The sequence below is a fragment of the Ambystoma mexicanum genome, chromosome 1q (assembly GCF_040938575.1).
Source record: "Ambystoma mexicanum isolate Mex_15411 chromosome 1q, UKY_AmexF1_1, whole genome shotgun sequence".
NCBI lineage: Eukaryota > Metazoa > Chordata > Amphibia > Caudata > Ambystomatidae > Ambystoma > Ambystoma mexicanum.
Genome location: NC_090922.1, coordinates 685,913,905 through 685,928,978, shown reverse-complemented (window position 1 = coordinate 685,928,978; position 15,074 = coordinate 685,913,905).

Genomic DNA, 15,074 nt, shown 5'->3' with positions numbered 1-15,074 from the left:
CAGTAATGCAGATGGTACAAGAGACAGCATTCTGAAATCTCCAACCTATCAATTTACAAAATGGCCCTAACTTCGACATAATGGCCGACCCCATTGCAGAGACTTCGCGGTGATGAACTCATCAGAAACTTTGCTCATGTTCATTGAGATATGAAGCTTCTCCACAGTGTTACTGGGACCTTGCTTTAACTTTACGCATTTTTGAGTTTTAGTGGGCGAAAGGAGAATAGTCAAACAATCTTTTGGGCAAAATATTTGCAATGCATCACAGAGCAGCCTATTCTCTTTACAAAATGATAATGTAATAATCAGAAATGCAGAACATATTTCCAAAAAGCATTAAAGCACTGGGTACGGTAAACACAATTCACACCAGAAGTAAGGGTTTGAGCTCCACCGGTGCAGGAAAGAAAGAACCAGAAGACAGGCCTTCTCTGTCTACGCCCCTAGACCAAGGAACCTCCACCCCATGAACATCAGACTCACCCCATTGATTCTTCAGTTCAGGAAAGAGCTCAAGACCTTCCACTTCAAGGATTGGTGCCACCCTAACACCTAGTACCACATATTCTCCACTCCCCACCCTACCTGAGACTCTGTGATTTGCTCCTCACTGTTTCCTCCCCTATTTGCTTGTAGATCCATTGCTACCAATTACCCACCCTCCCTGTTGTTAGCTTCCTGCTCTCCTTTCCTGTTCTTCCCTCACTGTGTTCCTACCCTATGATTGTAAAGACCTCTATTGCTTCCCAAAGCTAGGTCCACCCTCAATACATACAATAATAATAATAATAATAATAATAATAATAATAATAATAGTAATAACAATAATACTAGTAAGTCTTAGCAGCAAGATTCTACAACCTTTGCCACAATTTAGACAGTAGTCCTGGCATCTATTGGCAATAAATGTGTCTCTGTTTTGCAAGTAAGTGGGAGCAAATGCGTCTTTGTGTTAAGTCAAACAATGAAGCATTAGCAGCGTTAGCGCTGCCTGTGTTCCTCTGGTGACTTCTCTTTTTCCTGCAGCACTATTGCAGCTTTTTAAAACTTCAGGAAAGCCCTCCTCTTCTGGTCTTTCCCATCCTGAATGCCCTGTGGCACCAGCCATTGCCCATCAAAAAGGGAACACTGTCTCCTCCAATTCCTTCTTCTTCCATTTTGATGTTGTTGTTTGGCCACTCAATATATTGGGGTTTTGTGCACTATAGAAATGTTTAATTAATTCTACTACTTCTACAAATACAAATACTACTACTACTTACACAGCCATTGTAGTGGCCGTGTAGTTATGATTCAGTTGCAAATCCCATAGGAAGAGCACTTTTTGGGTGGCTTATACCTTCGCTCTCCCTGGACGAATCTTCACCAAACTTTGCAAAAAAAAAGTATATGGCCCACTCTTAATGTTCTTGAAAAGTTTGGTGAGATTTGGAACCAGGGGGGTCAGAGTTATAGGGGGGGGTCCCAAAATGTATTTTTTTCCTATAGACTGAATGGCGAAAAAACTTCGCTCACGCCTACATCCCAAACCGCTGGACGGATTTTCACCAAATTTGCGGGAGGAGCAGCGGCTTGGTCCAGAAAGCGTGCTTTTGAAAATTTGGTGAAAATCCGTCCAGTAGTTTTTTAAAAAAATGACCAAAAAGTAGGTCACAAAAAATTAGTGATGTCTATGTCGGTCCACGGACACACTTCCCTGTTCGCTCCGCGGACAGTGTTCTGATTGGCTAATCGGCTTGTGTCATGTCCACGGAAAATTTTTGGAAACGCCCCCCATCTTGGATTCGTCATCTTGGATTCACGGACAGCGGCCGATGTCCGCAGACATAGCGGTAAAATCATATGAAAAAACACAGCATTCCACTTGTCAAACTTATCAAATAATCTCTGGGGAGGTGAGGGGTGATGAGGATGGGATGGGAAATGGCTGCAAGAAGCAAAAGAAAACAGGTGTTTTTTGCTGCAAAAGTCCACAAACAGTTTGGACGTTCGCAAACAGTCCTGAAAAGTTTGCAAACACCTTAGCATTACATGGTTGGTGAAATGCAGTTCTTGGATGGCTTATAAATTTGGCGCCACTTAATGGAACTGCATGACATTTTGCATGTTTATCTCCTTTCCTGTTCTTCCCTCACTGTGTTCCTCCCCTATGATTGTAAAGAGCTCTATTGCTTCCCAAAGCTAGGTCCACCCTCAATACATACAATGAGAATAATAATAATACTAATAATAATAATAATAATAATAATAATAATAATAATAATAATAATAAAAATAATAATAATAACAGCAATAATAGTAATAACAACAACAACAATAATAGTAATAACATTAATAATAGTAAGTCTTAGGAGCAAGATTCTGCAACCTTTTCCACAATATAGACAGTAGTCCTGGCATCTATTGGCAATAAATGTGTCTCTGTTTTGCAAGTAAGTGGGAGCAAATGCGTCTTTGTGTTAAGTCAAGCAATGAAGCATTAGCAGCTTTAGCGCTGCCTGTGTTCCTCTGGTGACTTCCCTTTTTCCTGCAGCAATATTGCAGCTTTTTAAAACTTCAAGAAAGCCCTCCTCTTCTGGTCTTACCCATCCTGAATGCCCTGTGGCTCCAGCCATTGCCCATCAAGAAGGGAAGACTGTCTCCTCCGATTCCTTCTTCTTCCATTTTGATCTTGTTGTTTGGCCACTCAATCTATTGGGGTTTTGTGCACTATAGAAATGTTTAATTAATTCTACTACTTCTACAAATACAAATACTACTAATTACACGGCCACGCTAGTGGCTGTGTAGTTATGATTAAATTGCTAATCCCATAGGAAGAGCACTTTTTGGGCGGCTTATAAGTTCGCTCTCCCTGGATGAATCTTCACCAATCTTTGCCTAAAGAGTATATGGCCCACTCTTAATGTTCTTGCAAAGTTTGGTGAGGTTTGGTCCAGGGGGGTCAAAGTTATAGGGGGGGTCCCAAAATTTATTTTTTTCCTATAGACTGAATGGGGAAAAAACTTTGCTCACGCCTACAGCCCAAACCGCTGGATGGATTTTCACCAAATTTGCGGCAAGAGCAGCAGCTTGGACCAGAAAGCATGCTTTTGTAAATTTGGTGAAAATCCGTCCAGTAGTTGTTTTAAAAATGACCAAAAATAGGTCACAAAAAATTAGTGATATCTATGCCGGTCCGCGGACACACTTCCCTGTTCGCTCTGTTCTGATTGGCTAATCAGCTTGCATCATGTCTGCTGAAATTCTTTGGAAACGCCCGCCATCTTGGATTCATCATCTTGGATTCACGGACAGCGGCCGATGTCTGCGGACATAGCGGTAAAAACATATGAAAAAACACAGCATTCCACTTGTCAAACTTATCAAATAATCTCTGGGGAGTTGAGGGGTGATGAGGATGGGATGGAATATGGCTGGAAGAAGCAAAAAAAACTGGTGTTTTTTGCTGCCAAAGTCCACAAACTGTTTGGTTGTTCGTGAACAGTCCTGAAAAGTTCGCGAACACCTTAGCATTACGTGGTTGGTGAAATGCAGTTCTTGGATGGCTTATAACTTTGGCGCCACTTTGGGAACCTAGGGTGCTAATGGCCTTCATCCCCCATTTCAGGGGCTGGAATGAGGGGATAATGGTCCAGAGACTTCGTTATCCACCCCCGCTTCGCTTGGGCTGATAACTTGGGCTGCTGGGCCAGTATCCACCGTTCCAGTCCCTGCAACAGAGGATGAATGCCACAATATTCCCATTAGCATAACACAAAATGCAAATGGAAATGTTGGAAAATCTTATTTGGTCTATTTACTTTACTGAGAAATATAAAGTAGATGGAGCCTGTACAATTTTTTTTATTTCTATTTTTTAACTGTGAAAGGTGGTTCCTAAAGGAATGTGTCGTTTGTTGTTTTTGGATGTATTTGTTTTGGCAGGAGAGCTGAGAACGAAAGGTGGGGAGGGAAATGAGGGAAGAGCAACCAAACACTAATATGGAGGGTAGGTGGAGAAGGGAACATTTTGCGCGTGTGTTATTTCTAAGTTAGGGGGCACTGTTTCTCATGCTCCTTGATTACAGCAGTGGTGGTGGCTCTTGTGGAGGAGGGATGGCATTAGCTGATGCCATTTTAAGATAAATAGCAGTTTTGCTAAAAGTGTGTACTGTGTACTAGATTGTTAATGGATGAGTAGGAATAGGCGTTGGAGCAGTGCAAGGGAAATTTTGAAGTTGGTTCTCAGACACATCATCATGCCACGCGCCAACGTATGGTCATGTGGCACTGTCCGGAAGGTCCGCCATGAAGTCAGATGTTTGTAGACGTCTACCGATGCAAAACTAGTTGAAATAGTTGCTAGAAGTGTATAGAAGTGTTAAAAATTATTCCAGATGGTGTGAAATGGCTGAGTTTTAAGGTGAAACTTTCAAATTGGACACAAATATTCCTATATTGGGTAAGTATATTGGTAACTTGTAGGAAAATAGCATGCACTGGTAAAAACCAATGAAATTCAATGAAAAAAGTCTCTACAAGGAGTTGTGTTTATATTGTTGATAACAAGATGTCAGGAGTGATCGGGAGACCTATCATGAACTACTTAATCTATTAAAGAATGTACTCATCTAATATCATTGTATTGGAGGGTTGTTGTTAATACAGAAACCTAATCATATATAAACATAGGCAATGGCTGCAGCATGCACCATAGAAGTAGACTATTTATAATCTTGTAATTTTGGATAGTACAATAATGAATGCTCTTTTATCAGAGTTTTGAGTAGTGTTAAACATGTAATAACTAGCTAACAATTCAAGACTTACAGCACTTGTGCTCGTACAAACAATACATATGAAGCACCACAATGCATACAAATCAGAGGCACATACAGGGAAACTAAAGTAAGGAAGGAAGAAAGAAACTGCATCATTAGAAAATGTTAATTACATTAAAGTTTATCTTCATGTATACAAATGAATTGTGTGTTTGAGCCCTGCTCATTTCCCCATGTATGTGCACCATGAGCTGAGACCAAACCCTAAGGAAAGTACTTAAAGAACATATGACAAGATTAACATCTAGATATATAGCACCTTTTTAAATTTTATTATTCTGACTGCCAGTGAACAAAACCACCTGGCCTATTTATGTCAAGGAACAAAAACAAGTGGTCCAGATATGTATGTCATCAATGATGTCATCAATGGCATTTGTGATGTCATCTTTGATGTCCTGGGTGTTAGTCTTAGCAGTGCACGGTGGTGGCGCGAGTTATGGTTGCTTAGTTTACTATAACTGGCGAATTTCAGGGGGTTTTCGGTTTTACTTGGAACCATAACGTCTGTTTAACAAAGTTCTTTCTTTGCATTTCATAGGTTTTTATTAGTCCAACTTAACCATAACGTCCCTTTAACAAAGTTTTTTCAGTGAATTTCAAAGGTTTTTATTAGTGCAACTTAACCATAATGTCCCTTTAACAAAGTTTTTTCATTGAATTTCATAGGTTTTTATTAGTGCAACTTAACCATAACGTCCCTTTAACAAAGTTTTTTCAATTAATATTACAAAGTGGAGCATGGATGTAATGAAAAAAGGAAGGTGGAATGGTATTAACGGCATTGATTACTGGTCCGGGCCATTACGAGCCGACAACCCGGTAAAACCGCCACCACTTGTACCGTGCCCCTTCTTACAGGCATGCGCGTGTACATGCGCCCCTTAGTGGCGGAAATACTGGGATGCTGCTAACAGGAGGAGATCACAAGTCATGCAGGCATGCACTTACTGGCCTCCCGAAGGCAGTAAATAGGGCCTGCACGATGGCGGTATTACAGGCATCGCGGACCACCCGTGAATAGCAACCTGCAGTGTAGCCAACTGCCACAGGTGCACACAATCACCACAGGTGGAGACAATTGAGCCTGTCCCAGTACAAAAGGAGCACACTCACACACCACACTCCTTCCTACACCAAAATGAACCTGTTGCAATACTGGGGCTGGAGGACATGCCTGTACTGGTACACCAGCAACAACAACTACAACTAGAACAAAAACAGGCAGCACAGAGGAGACGCAGGAGGAGAAGGAAGGTGAGACAGGCCCAGCAAGTCCCACCAGTGCAGCCAGTGGTACCACGTAGGCAGCCACCAATCCCTTGCATCAGAGCCAGTCCATTCAACCTAACCCCTGAGCAGATCCACACCCTGTACCGGTTGGACCGGGACACCATCACCACCATAGTGCACATGATACACAACAACATCGTTAGCCTGATAGAAATCCACACTGCCATCACCCCTCTACAGAAGGTAGTGTCTGTGCTCAACTTCCTAGCCACAGGCACCTATCAGCACACAGTGGACCAGTTGCATGGCATATCACAACCTCTCTTTTCACGCATGCTGATCGAAGTCCTGGATGCCCTCCTGAAGCACGCAAGCATCCACATATCCCTACCACAGACTGGCCAGGAGCTTGCTGACACTAAAGTTGGCTTCCACGCACTGGCAGGCATGCCCAATTGTGCCGGTGCCCTCGACTACACCCATGCAGAATTGATGGTCCCTCATGCCATTGAGGCAGTGTACCGCAATCATGAGCAATACCACTCCATCAATGTGCAGATGGTATGTGACTCCAGCAAGATCATCACACATTGTTGTTCCCGATATCCCGGATCCACACACGATGCTAAGGTGCTGCGTAACTGCTCGATACCCCACTACATGGTTCGACATGCTGGATGACGTGCCTGGCTGCTTGGTAAGTTGCCTGGCAGGCCCATGGCAGTGCAGTGGGGGGGTGAATTGTGGGGATGCATACTCCACCTGGGTGAGATTGGGGAGAGATGCATACTCCACCTGGGTGAGATTGGGGGTGCATACTCCACTTGGGTGAGATTGGGGGGTGCATACTCCACCTGGGTGAGATTGGGGGGGTGCATACTCCCTCTGGTGAGATGGGGGATGCATACTCCACCTGGGTGAGATTGGGGGGTGCATAGTCCACCTGATGAGATTGGGGGTGCATAGTCCACCTGGGTGAGATTGGGGTTATGCATACTCCACCTGGGTGAGATTGGGGGTGCATACTCCACCTGGGTGAGATTGGGGTGATGCATACGCCACCTGGGTGAGATTGGGAGAGATGCACACTCCACCTGGGTAAGATTGGGTGGTGAGTGGACAATTCACATACAGCTAAACACTGTTGCCCTGAACATCCCAACCTGAACATGACACATCAATGCCATACATAAGATCAATGCTGTGCAGCAATGACAATATGCCGGATGCACAAGCAGGCCACCATGGGAATGTCAAGCGATGGATGACAAAACATGATTACACCTGTAGCAATGTCGCTAGTGGCAATACATACAGAGTACCATACATCCCCAATATGGGTGGCAAGACATTGTTCCGCATCCACAGTACATCTGCATCAGCATGCAAGTGAGCACCCTGCATCATCTGGACAACGCAATCCACACCAGCAGACCATAGTACAGTACACATTGCATCAAATGAACCTGTGTGCAAACATCCAGAGACATGTGCATGTCAACACCAAATAGCTGAAGCAATGGCAGTGATTTCAAATGGTGTCAGGTCAGATATTGACTTACACATACCGCATTGTGCTCCCATGCAGGTGATGGTGGATATCCCTTGAAGCCGTGGCTATTTACTCCTGTACAAAACCCGAAGAACAGGCACAAAGAGGAGTAAAATTGAGTTCATACCCGTACCCATGTTGTGATTGAGTAGACCTTTGACCTGTTGAAAGCACGTTCTGCTGCCTCAGCAGGTCTGGTGGTGCACTTCTTTATGGGCCTGAGAAGGTGGGAAAGATCACCATGGTCTGTGTCATGCTGCACAACATGTGCATCCGGAGAAACGTACCACTGCCGCCTGACATTGACCTGCATGCACCGGGTGAGGGTGATGATGGAGGAGAAGCAGAACCCCTGGCAGTCGTCATGCACAAGATGGCAGTGCTGTGCGCCAACCACTGATTGACGATTTCTTCTGAACCACAGGGATGCTGATGGTTCTGTGTTAGTACTAAACTGGGCACTGGGATTTTGTGGACATGGACACAGGGTGTGTGGGGAGTTGGGCACTGTGCACTGTCATGAATTGAATAAACACACACAAAATGAACAATGTCCAGTCATGATATGATTTTGAACACAACAGGTGTACATGAAATTTAACAATATTGTGCTTCATCCTTCCACCTCACACACACCCTTCCCCCTCCCCCAAACCCCAAAACCCCCAACACCCCCCCAACACCCCAAGCCTCCCCCAAAACCCCAAACAACCCCAAACAAGCCCAACACCCCCCAAACACCACCAACACCACCAATCATGATTATCCCAAGGTGGCAGTTAGCACATGCAGGGTGGACCTGCTAGTTCCAGTCTCTCTTCGGTCTGGGGGCAGCATGTCCGTGTGGCGTGTGCTGCACCTGGTCATGCGCACAGGGCTAGCAGAGTCGAGCTGGCAGGTGTGGTTGAGGGGGTGGAGGTGGATGGCTGTGCGACCGCCGGCGCAGGTTGTTGCAATCCTGCCAAGGACCTGTGTAACTGCAGCTAAACTGTCTCGGATGACAATGGTGTTGGAGTTCATGGCCATTATGGAAGCCGCATTTGCCTCCCGTATCCCACGGTGGATCAGTTCCCCCTCCATCACATACTGCCGGACCAGTTCAATCATACTGCCCTGGCTGGCCTCATCCCTCGTCAGGTGGGCCTCCATGTTAGTGGGGGCTGTGGAGGTGGACGGTGCAGTGGCAGGGTGGCCCATCGCTGGACTGTCCTCTGATGTGGACAACAGATGCAGACTTCCCAGTACAACGGCATGTTCCTGCATGGGGCATACTGGTATGCTCTGTGTGGCATGCTGAGGGGTGGGCTGGGGGCTCGGGGTTCGAGGACACACCACTTGGATGTTGTCCATGTCTAGGAATTCCTCGGCGTGGACCTCCACGTCGCTGAGGGGGGCAGTGGCTGATACCTCCCCTATGGAACTGGTGGCAGCAGACTGCGTTCCATCACCCTCTGCCTCTGCAAGAGTTGCCGACTCCGTGGTGGCAGTGTCGTCAGCTGGTGTTGTCTCCTTCTCTGCTGGCCTGGTCTGTACTGCTGTCCTGTGTTGTACTCTGGGCATTGGTGTTGCCCTGGAGGAAGAAGGTCCAGTGCCGTCTTGTCTGGCCGTGGATCCCTTTGAGGATGTTGTGGCCTTTGGAGCAGGGTCCTGATCTTCACTTTCTGTATCTGTGCCTGTGGGGGAACAAGAGATGCAGGGCATGCAGGGCATCAGTGATGGTGTTATGTGCAAGATGCATGATTTGGTGCTGTTCAGTAGTTCATGTTTCATGCATTGCATTCTTGTAGGTGTGACACACAGGGTACTTGCAATGTGGGGGGCATATTGGCATATGCCATATACTCTCCTATCTGGACTGATGTGTACTAGGTGGCATACCGTTGTATTGCGGTATGCATGATGTGTGACATGTGAATGATCCCTGTGTGTTTGGTGTCTGTTGGTAATGGGATTGGCACGCAGCATGCATTTCATTGTTCCAGGGTTTGGGCAACCATCTGGACATGGATCTGTATATAGGTGTATGATGGCCGATGCATTGGCTTGGTTCACTTTCACATCTGTTGTGCTACGTCATGCTTTGGTTCTATGGGGTCTGTGGGGACACTCACCTCCATCTGCCGATGTCAGCACACCTGTCTCCATTTCTCTGAAGCCCTCGATCAGTTCCATGTTTATTCTGTTGCTACATGTCTCCTCCCATCGCATCAATTTGGTGGGTGAGTGGTCCCCGCCGCCTGTAGCCAGGGCCTCCCTGTGGTTGGCTGATTGTATGTTGCGCACCCGGAGACGTAGTTCGTCCCACCTTTTTTTGCAGTCCTTCACCATGCGGGTGGTGGTGCCAACCGCTGTCACCTTCTGTGCCACCTCCTCCCATATTTCTTTTTTACGCAGTTGGGCTGCGCGTTTGAGGTCATTAGCAAAGACCTCATCGGCATGGCCTGCCAGCGTATCCGCCAGCATATTCAGCTCCTTATCCGAGAACCGTTTCTTGCGCATGCGGGGGGGTGGCTTGCGAGTTGCTTTGGACATGGTGGCTGGATTGGGTCTGCTCTCCACTCTGTACCTGTGCTGTGTTAAGAGGATTGCAATGGATTGTGCTTTTTAAGATGGCCACCTGCGCATTTCCCGTTCCAGTGCGATGATGTTACTTCCGGGTCCGGCATTACGAACCTGCTATTTACATGATAGTATTGCCGGGTCCATTATTAAGGGGTTGCTCCTGGGCGGAGGTGGTATTGGCGGGTTCCGTGATGGTGCTATCAGGGGTTTGAGGGGTCTTTAGCACCATGGCGGTGCTGCCATTACCGGCATGGTGGTTTGCACATGCTCGCTCACTTGTAACCAGCCGCTATTAGCGTTTTTAGCACAATTCTCATAATGAGGCCCAAAGACTTCGTACCATGTGCTGCCCAGATGCTCCAACGTATGCACTGGTATTTTCCCCATATACAAGGGTACTATGGCAGGCGTGCCCTGGTTCTCCCTTCATGCTCCTTTTGTGTTTTCAGAGCGCCTGTGTGAATGAAACTGATTTTGTATAGTTTCTAGGGTTGTTAGAGGCCGGTCATGGTGGAGGAACTTCTACAATAGGGGGCATGCAGACTAGTGTCTTCAACACTCCTCAAATGTGAATGCACCAATTTGGACTTGCTCACTCTGTCAGCTGCTGCCAGGCTGCCAGTTTATTGAAATCACAAACACAAACACACTGAAACATAATTTACTATCCTACAAACTTCAGGCATTCTGCCACCTTCTTAAACCTCGGTATAAAATAAATAAAGCTCAATGTCATCATGAATCAAGTTAACTAGAACAACCGAGTACAGGTGAGTGCCCTGGGTTAGAAGTTGTATATTAATTTACTGTCACGAGGAAATGTAATAACTTCAGTAACAGTGTCGAAGGTGTAAATAATCACATAGGCACACACATTTTGCATAGATTTAAAATGCAGGTAGTATAACATGTCAAACATTTAGGTAAATGGTGCAAAAGCCTTTAAGTGATGAAACCATTACAGATACAATGCATGACCAACAGAAATCATAAAGGCAATAAAGAAGAATATGTGCATTCATTTTTGAAACATTTCAACAATATCAAGTAGTTTACGTCTCCTCAAATGGGGAGTGTTGTTATTTGTGGATGATACAGTCAATATATCCAAAACGCCTAGTGCTGTGCAGTGTCAATTGAACAAATGTTCTGCCAAATGCAGTGAGAAAGACTTGACTATAACAGTGCGAAGACAGAAATAATCATATGCTGATTGTCCCCGAAACACACGTTTTTATATAAATGACACCCCTTTGCGGTTTGTGGAACCATTGGACTATCGAGCTATAACATCTGACACATCACCCATTTAGACATCTCAAATTTCTAAAAGTGATCACACCTGAGCAAGACGTGGTGCGGTGGTTATTATTTTTTTCATAAAACATGTTGGGGGAAAGACTCTTTCACATGCTTTTGAAGTATGCAGAGTTCAAGCTCTCCATAGCTCGATGTGAGGTGGAGATGGAGGGTTTTGCAAACTCTGTTTTTATGCAGGGACAACAAGATCTTATAGTGGTTACTGGTCTTACCATTTAGACTCCTTCAACTCCTTCCTAACGTTAGCTTGATATCACGAGCAATAACTATATGATTGCATTAAAGCCTCTCTTATATGAGGCTGTGATATACGCAGAACAAAAAATATGCCATGAAGCATTAGGTAATGTAATCGAGTTCCACGGCACTGTGTGTCTTAAATGGTTCCAACATGTACAACATACATGAAATAACGGTGGTTTGGCGATGCAATAACACTTATATTTGGTGTACCATTGATGCACATTAAAATATCTTTACTGTGCATCACGGATAAAGCAAAGATCATGCTATGCCCTCAACAGCCCACACCCCTAAATGTAGCAGCCCCAGGGGCTGGCTCACACACACTCACATAAAGCACTTTCCCCCACGCATTAACACAACATGCAAACAATTGAATGCATGGATATATAAAAACAAAGAAGCCAACATGCGCACATGCAAAAAATACATACTCACGCATTCACACATTGCATTAAAAAAACATTTTACCTGCTTGCAGACTCCACATGCACCCTGCAGCCTCGGAGGACCATATTCCCGCTTCCTCTCTGCAACAAAAACATGCTGACAGGAGCATCCTCTCCTGTCAGTCTGCCTGTCTACACTATTAGCGTAATTATGGGTGATGGCGGGCCAGTATTTCGGTGCCCCCTGCCTGCTATGTTTGTTGCAGAGATGTAAGTGCTCCACAACAAACACAAAAAAAATGTGTAACGGCGAGGCAGGCAGCAGAGCCCCCATGCAAAATGAGCAAATGGGTAGACTGTGATGCCTGCCACTCAGGTAAGTACCTCAGGTGAGGGGCCCTGCACCTAGCCCATAGTGGCAGGCCGCCACTGAAAGAGACATATTGTTTGCTCAAATCAGTCATTGACTCTAGCCATTACCAACAGCTGCTACATGAGTCATTATGCTGAACACAAGGTTTGGAGTGAGGTAGAGAGGGGAGTAGTTCAGGTGTGCCAGGGTGAGCTTGGTTGATGGGGTGCACTCTGATAAACTAGGATTTGTAGGCTTTGATGTGTGAATTCAGTGAGTTTAGGTGGGTGGGATTTTATGGGGTGAGGTTCGGTGGTGGATTCTTGGGTGAGCTACAGTGGGTTGGGGTGAGCTAGTGTGAGTTGGAGGATGGAGTTTGGTTGAGATTGCACAGTAGATGTATGATTAACTATTCTAGAGTGGTTCTTCATGTTTTAAAAGACTTTCCTTTGAAAGTCTGTCGTTTTTTAGAGTTCTTTCTGGCTATATTTTTGGTATCTCATGGCACTTTTGAGGTATAGTGATATTTTTGGTATAGTGGTAAAGTGGTGTTTTTGGTATAGTGGTGAGCCTAACTTCAGAACTCTGGCTAATAATTATTTTACCAGGGTCACTAACGGTAAGCAAGTACTGGATTTAGTACACTCTTGTCTGCTTGAAGTATCTTAGGTACAATACCTTTTGTCTGTGCTTCAAAATACATTTATCATGTCACATCACAAAATAGTTATATTCACACACACGCATAGCACTTCTGAAAAACTCAATTCACAATATTCAATTCACTTTATATTTTACCACATGTGGTAATGTGAACTTTCTGCCTGCAGTAAAATGAGTTTACCACCTGTTGGACCTCAGTCTATGTGCTAACACAATAATTCAGACACATAATGAGAATGCTGAAGATAAATTGTTCTTTCCTTTTGTGGCTTTGTGAAAGGTTAAAATTCAGAAAAATTAACAAACATATGTATTCTACTGTGCTACATTTTACAGTAAGTTATACTTGGACATGGATACACTGTGTTTCATTAGATTGCTCACACACAGTAAATAGATTTTCCGGTAATAAGCTATACATTGGGCCTCATTACGAGTTTGAAGGTAGCCATGCCGTCATTACCGGCATGGCTACCTCCAAACTCGTGTCCGGGTCCCGAAAAAAGGGGAATTACTGGGCCATTCCGACTTTTGCGGGCCCAGTAATTCCCATTTTCAGGACCTGGACCTGGTAAGTCCCCATTACCATTGAGCCCTTATAGGGCTCAATGGGAATGGGGAGGATGCTAACAACGGACCCGTTAATGACAGGTCGGTTGTTAGCATCCTAGTCTGCTCGCCGGTGCCGGTATGCATGTCAGACCAGACGTGCATACCGTCACCCTCGAGGAAACTTGTAATGTGGCGGCCCGGTATGAACGGTACTGGTATCTTACCAGCACCATTCATACTGCAGCCGCCAGGGTCGTAATGAGGCCCTTTGTGTGCTTGCTGGCTAACAAATAGTTATTTGTAACCTTCAATGTTTCTCTCACTATTCTTGGCAGCTATAAGCATCTTGTTATAACAAAAGCTTGCTTCATAAATCGGGAACCCACGTAAAATATAGATTGTGAATTACTTTAAGAAAATAAACATATTTCTATCTCACAATAGCCTGTAAAATATTTCTTTCATACGTTACATGCTCCTCAATTACTGCATAATTATCTCAATCTGTTGGGGTCAGTGGATTATAGCTCTTCACTGCTTATTTCTTATCACGTCCATGCCCGGAGCCAGTCCTGGCGCCTTTGGCACCAGGCTCATATGTAGGAAGGAAGGGCTGTTCAAACTAGGTCCCATTTATGTACATAGGCCTTTAAATCCAACATGGAAGAATCCACACAGTCTAGTTCTAAGAACCAAGCCATGCGGTTTAGTGTTTTGGGTGTGGAAGGCCTGGAACTACTTTCCCTGGTACTACTTTACCTAGGCTATATAAACCACCCCCTGACTGCAGAACACACTTCGTGTTATACTGAAACCAGCAGCGTGACGCTCACCATGACCAGCAACTTGACCTCAATGAAGTCGGTCTCACTGAGAAATGGCTCATGGCCTGCTCTGTCACAAGCTTTAACAGTCTCCTCCCAGACGGTTACAAGATCCTCTCCTCATCCAGGTCCAATCGTTCCGGAGAGGGTGTAGCCCTCATCTTCCCTGAGTGGATTTCTGCCTCTGTCATTTCTACACAGGCCTACTCCTCTTTCGAATGCCTCGTCTACAGCCTCTCTCTCTCCCCCAGCCATTCCCTTACTATGGCTACCATCTATCGGCCACCTGGTCAGATCTCCTTCCTCTATGAGTGGCCGGACCTCTCCTCTTCCCTCCTGGTCTCGACCACTCAACTGCTCCTTCTTGGAGACTTTAACATCCACCTGGATGCTTCATGTCCTTCCTTTGGACTCTTTCGCGACCTCTGCAACTCTCTCTCACTCTCTATCCTCCCCTTTGGTGTGACTAACTCTGCAGGGCAGACTCTGGATGCTCTGACCTCTACAGACCTCCCCATTTCTATCCCTCTCACCACTCCTCTCTCCTGGAGTGATAAC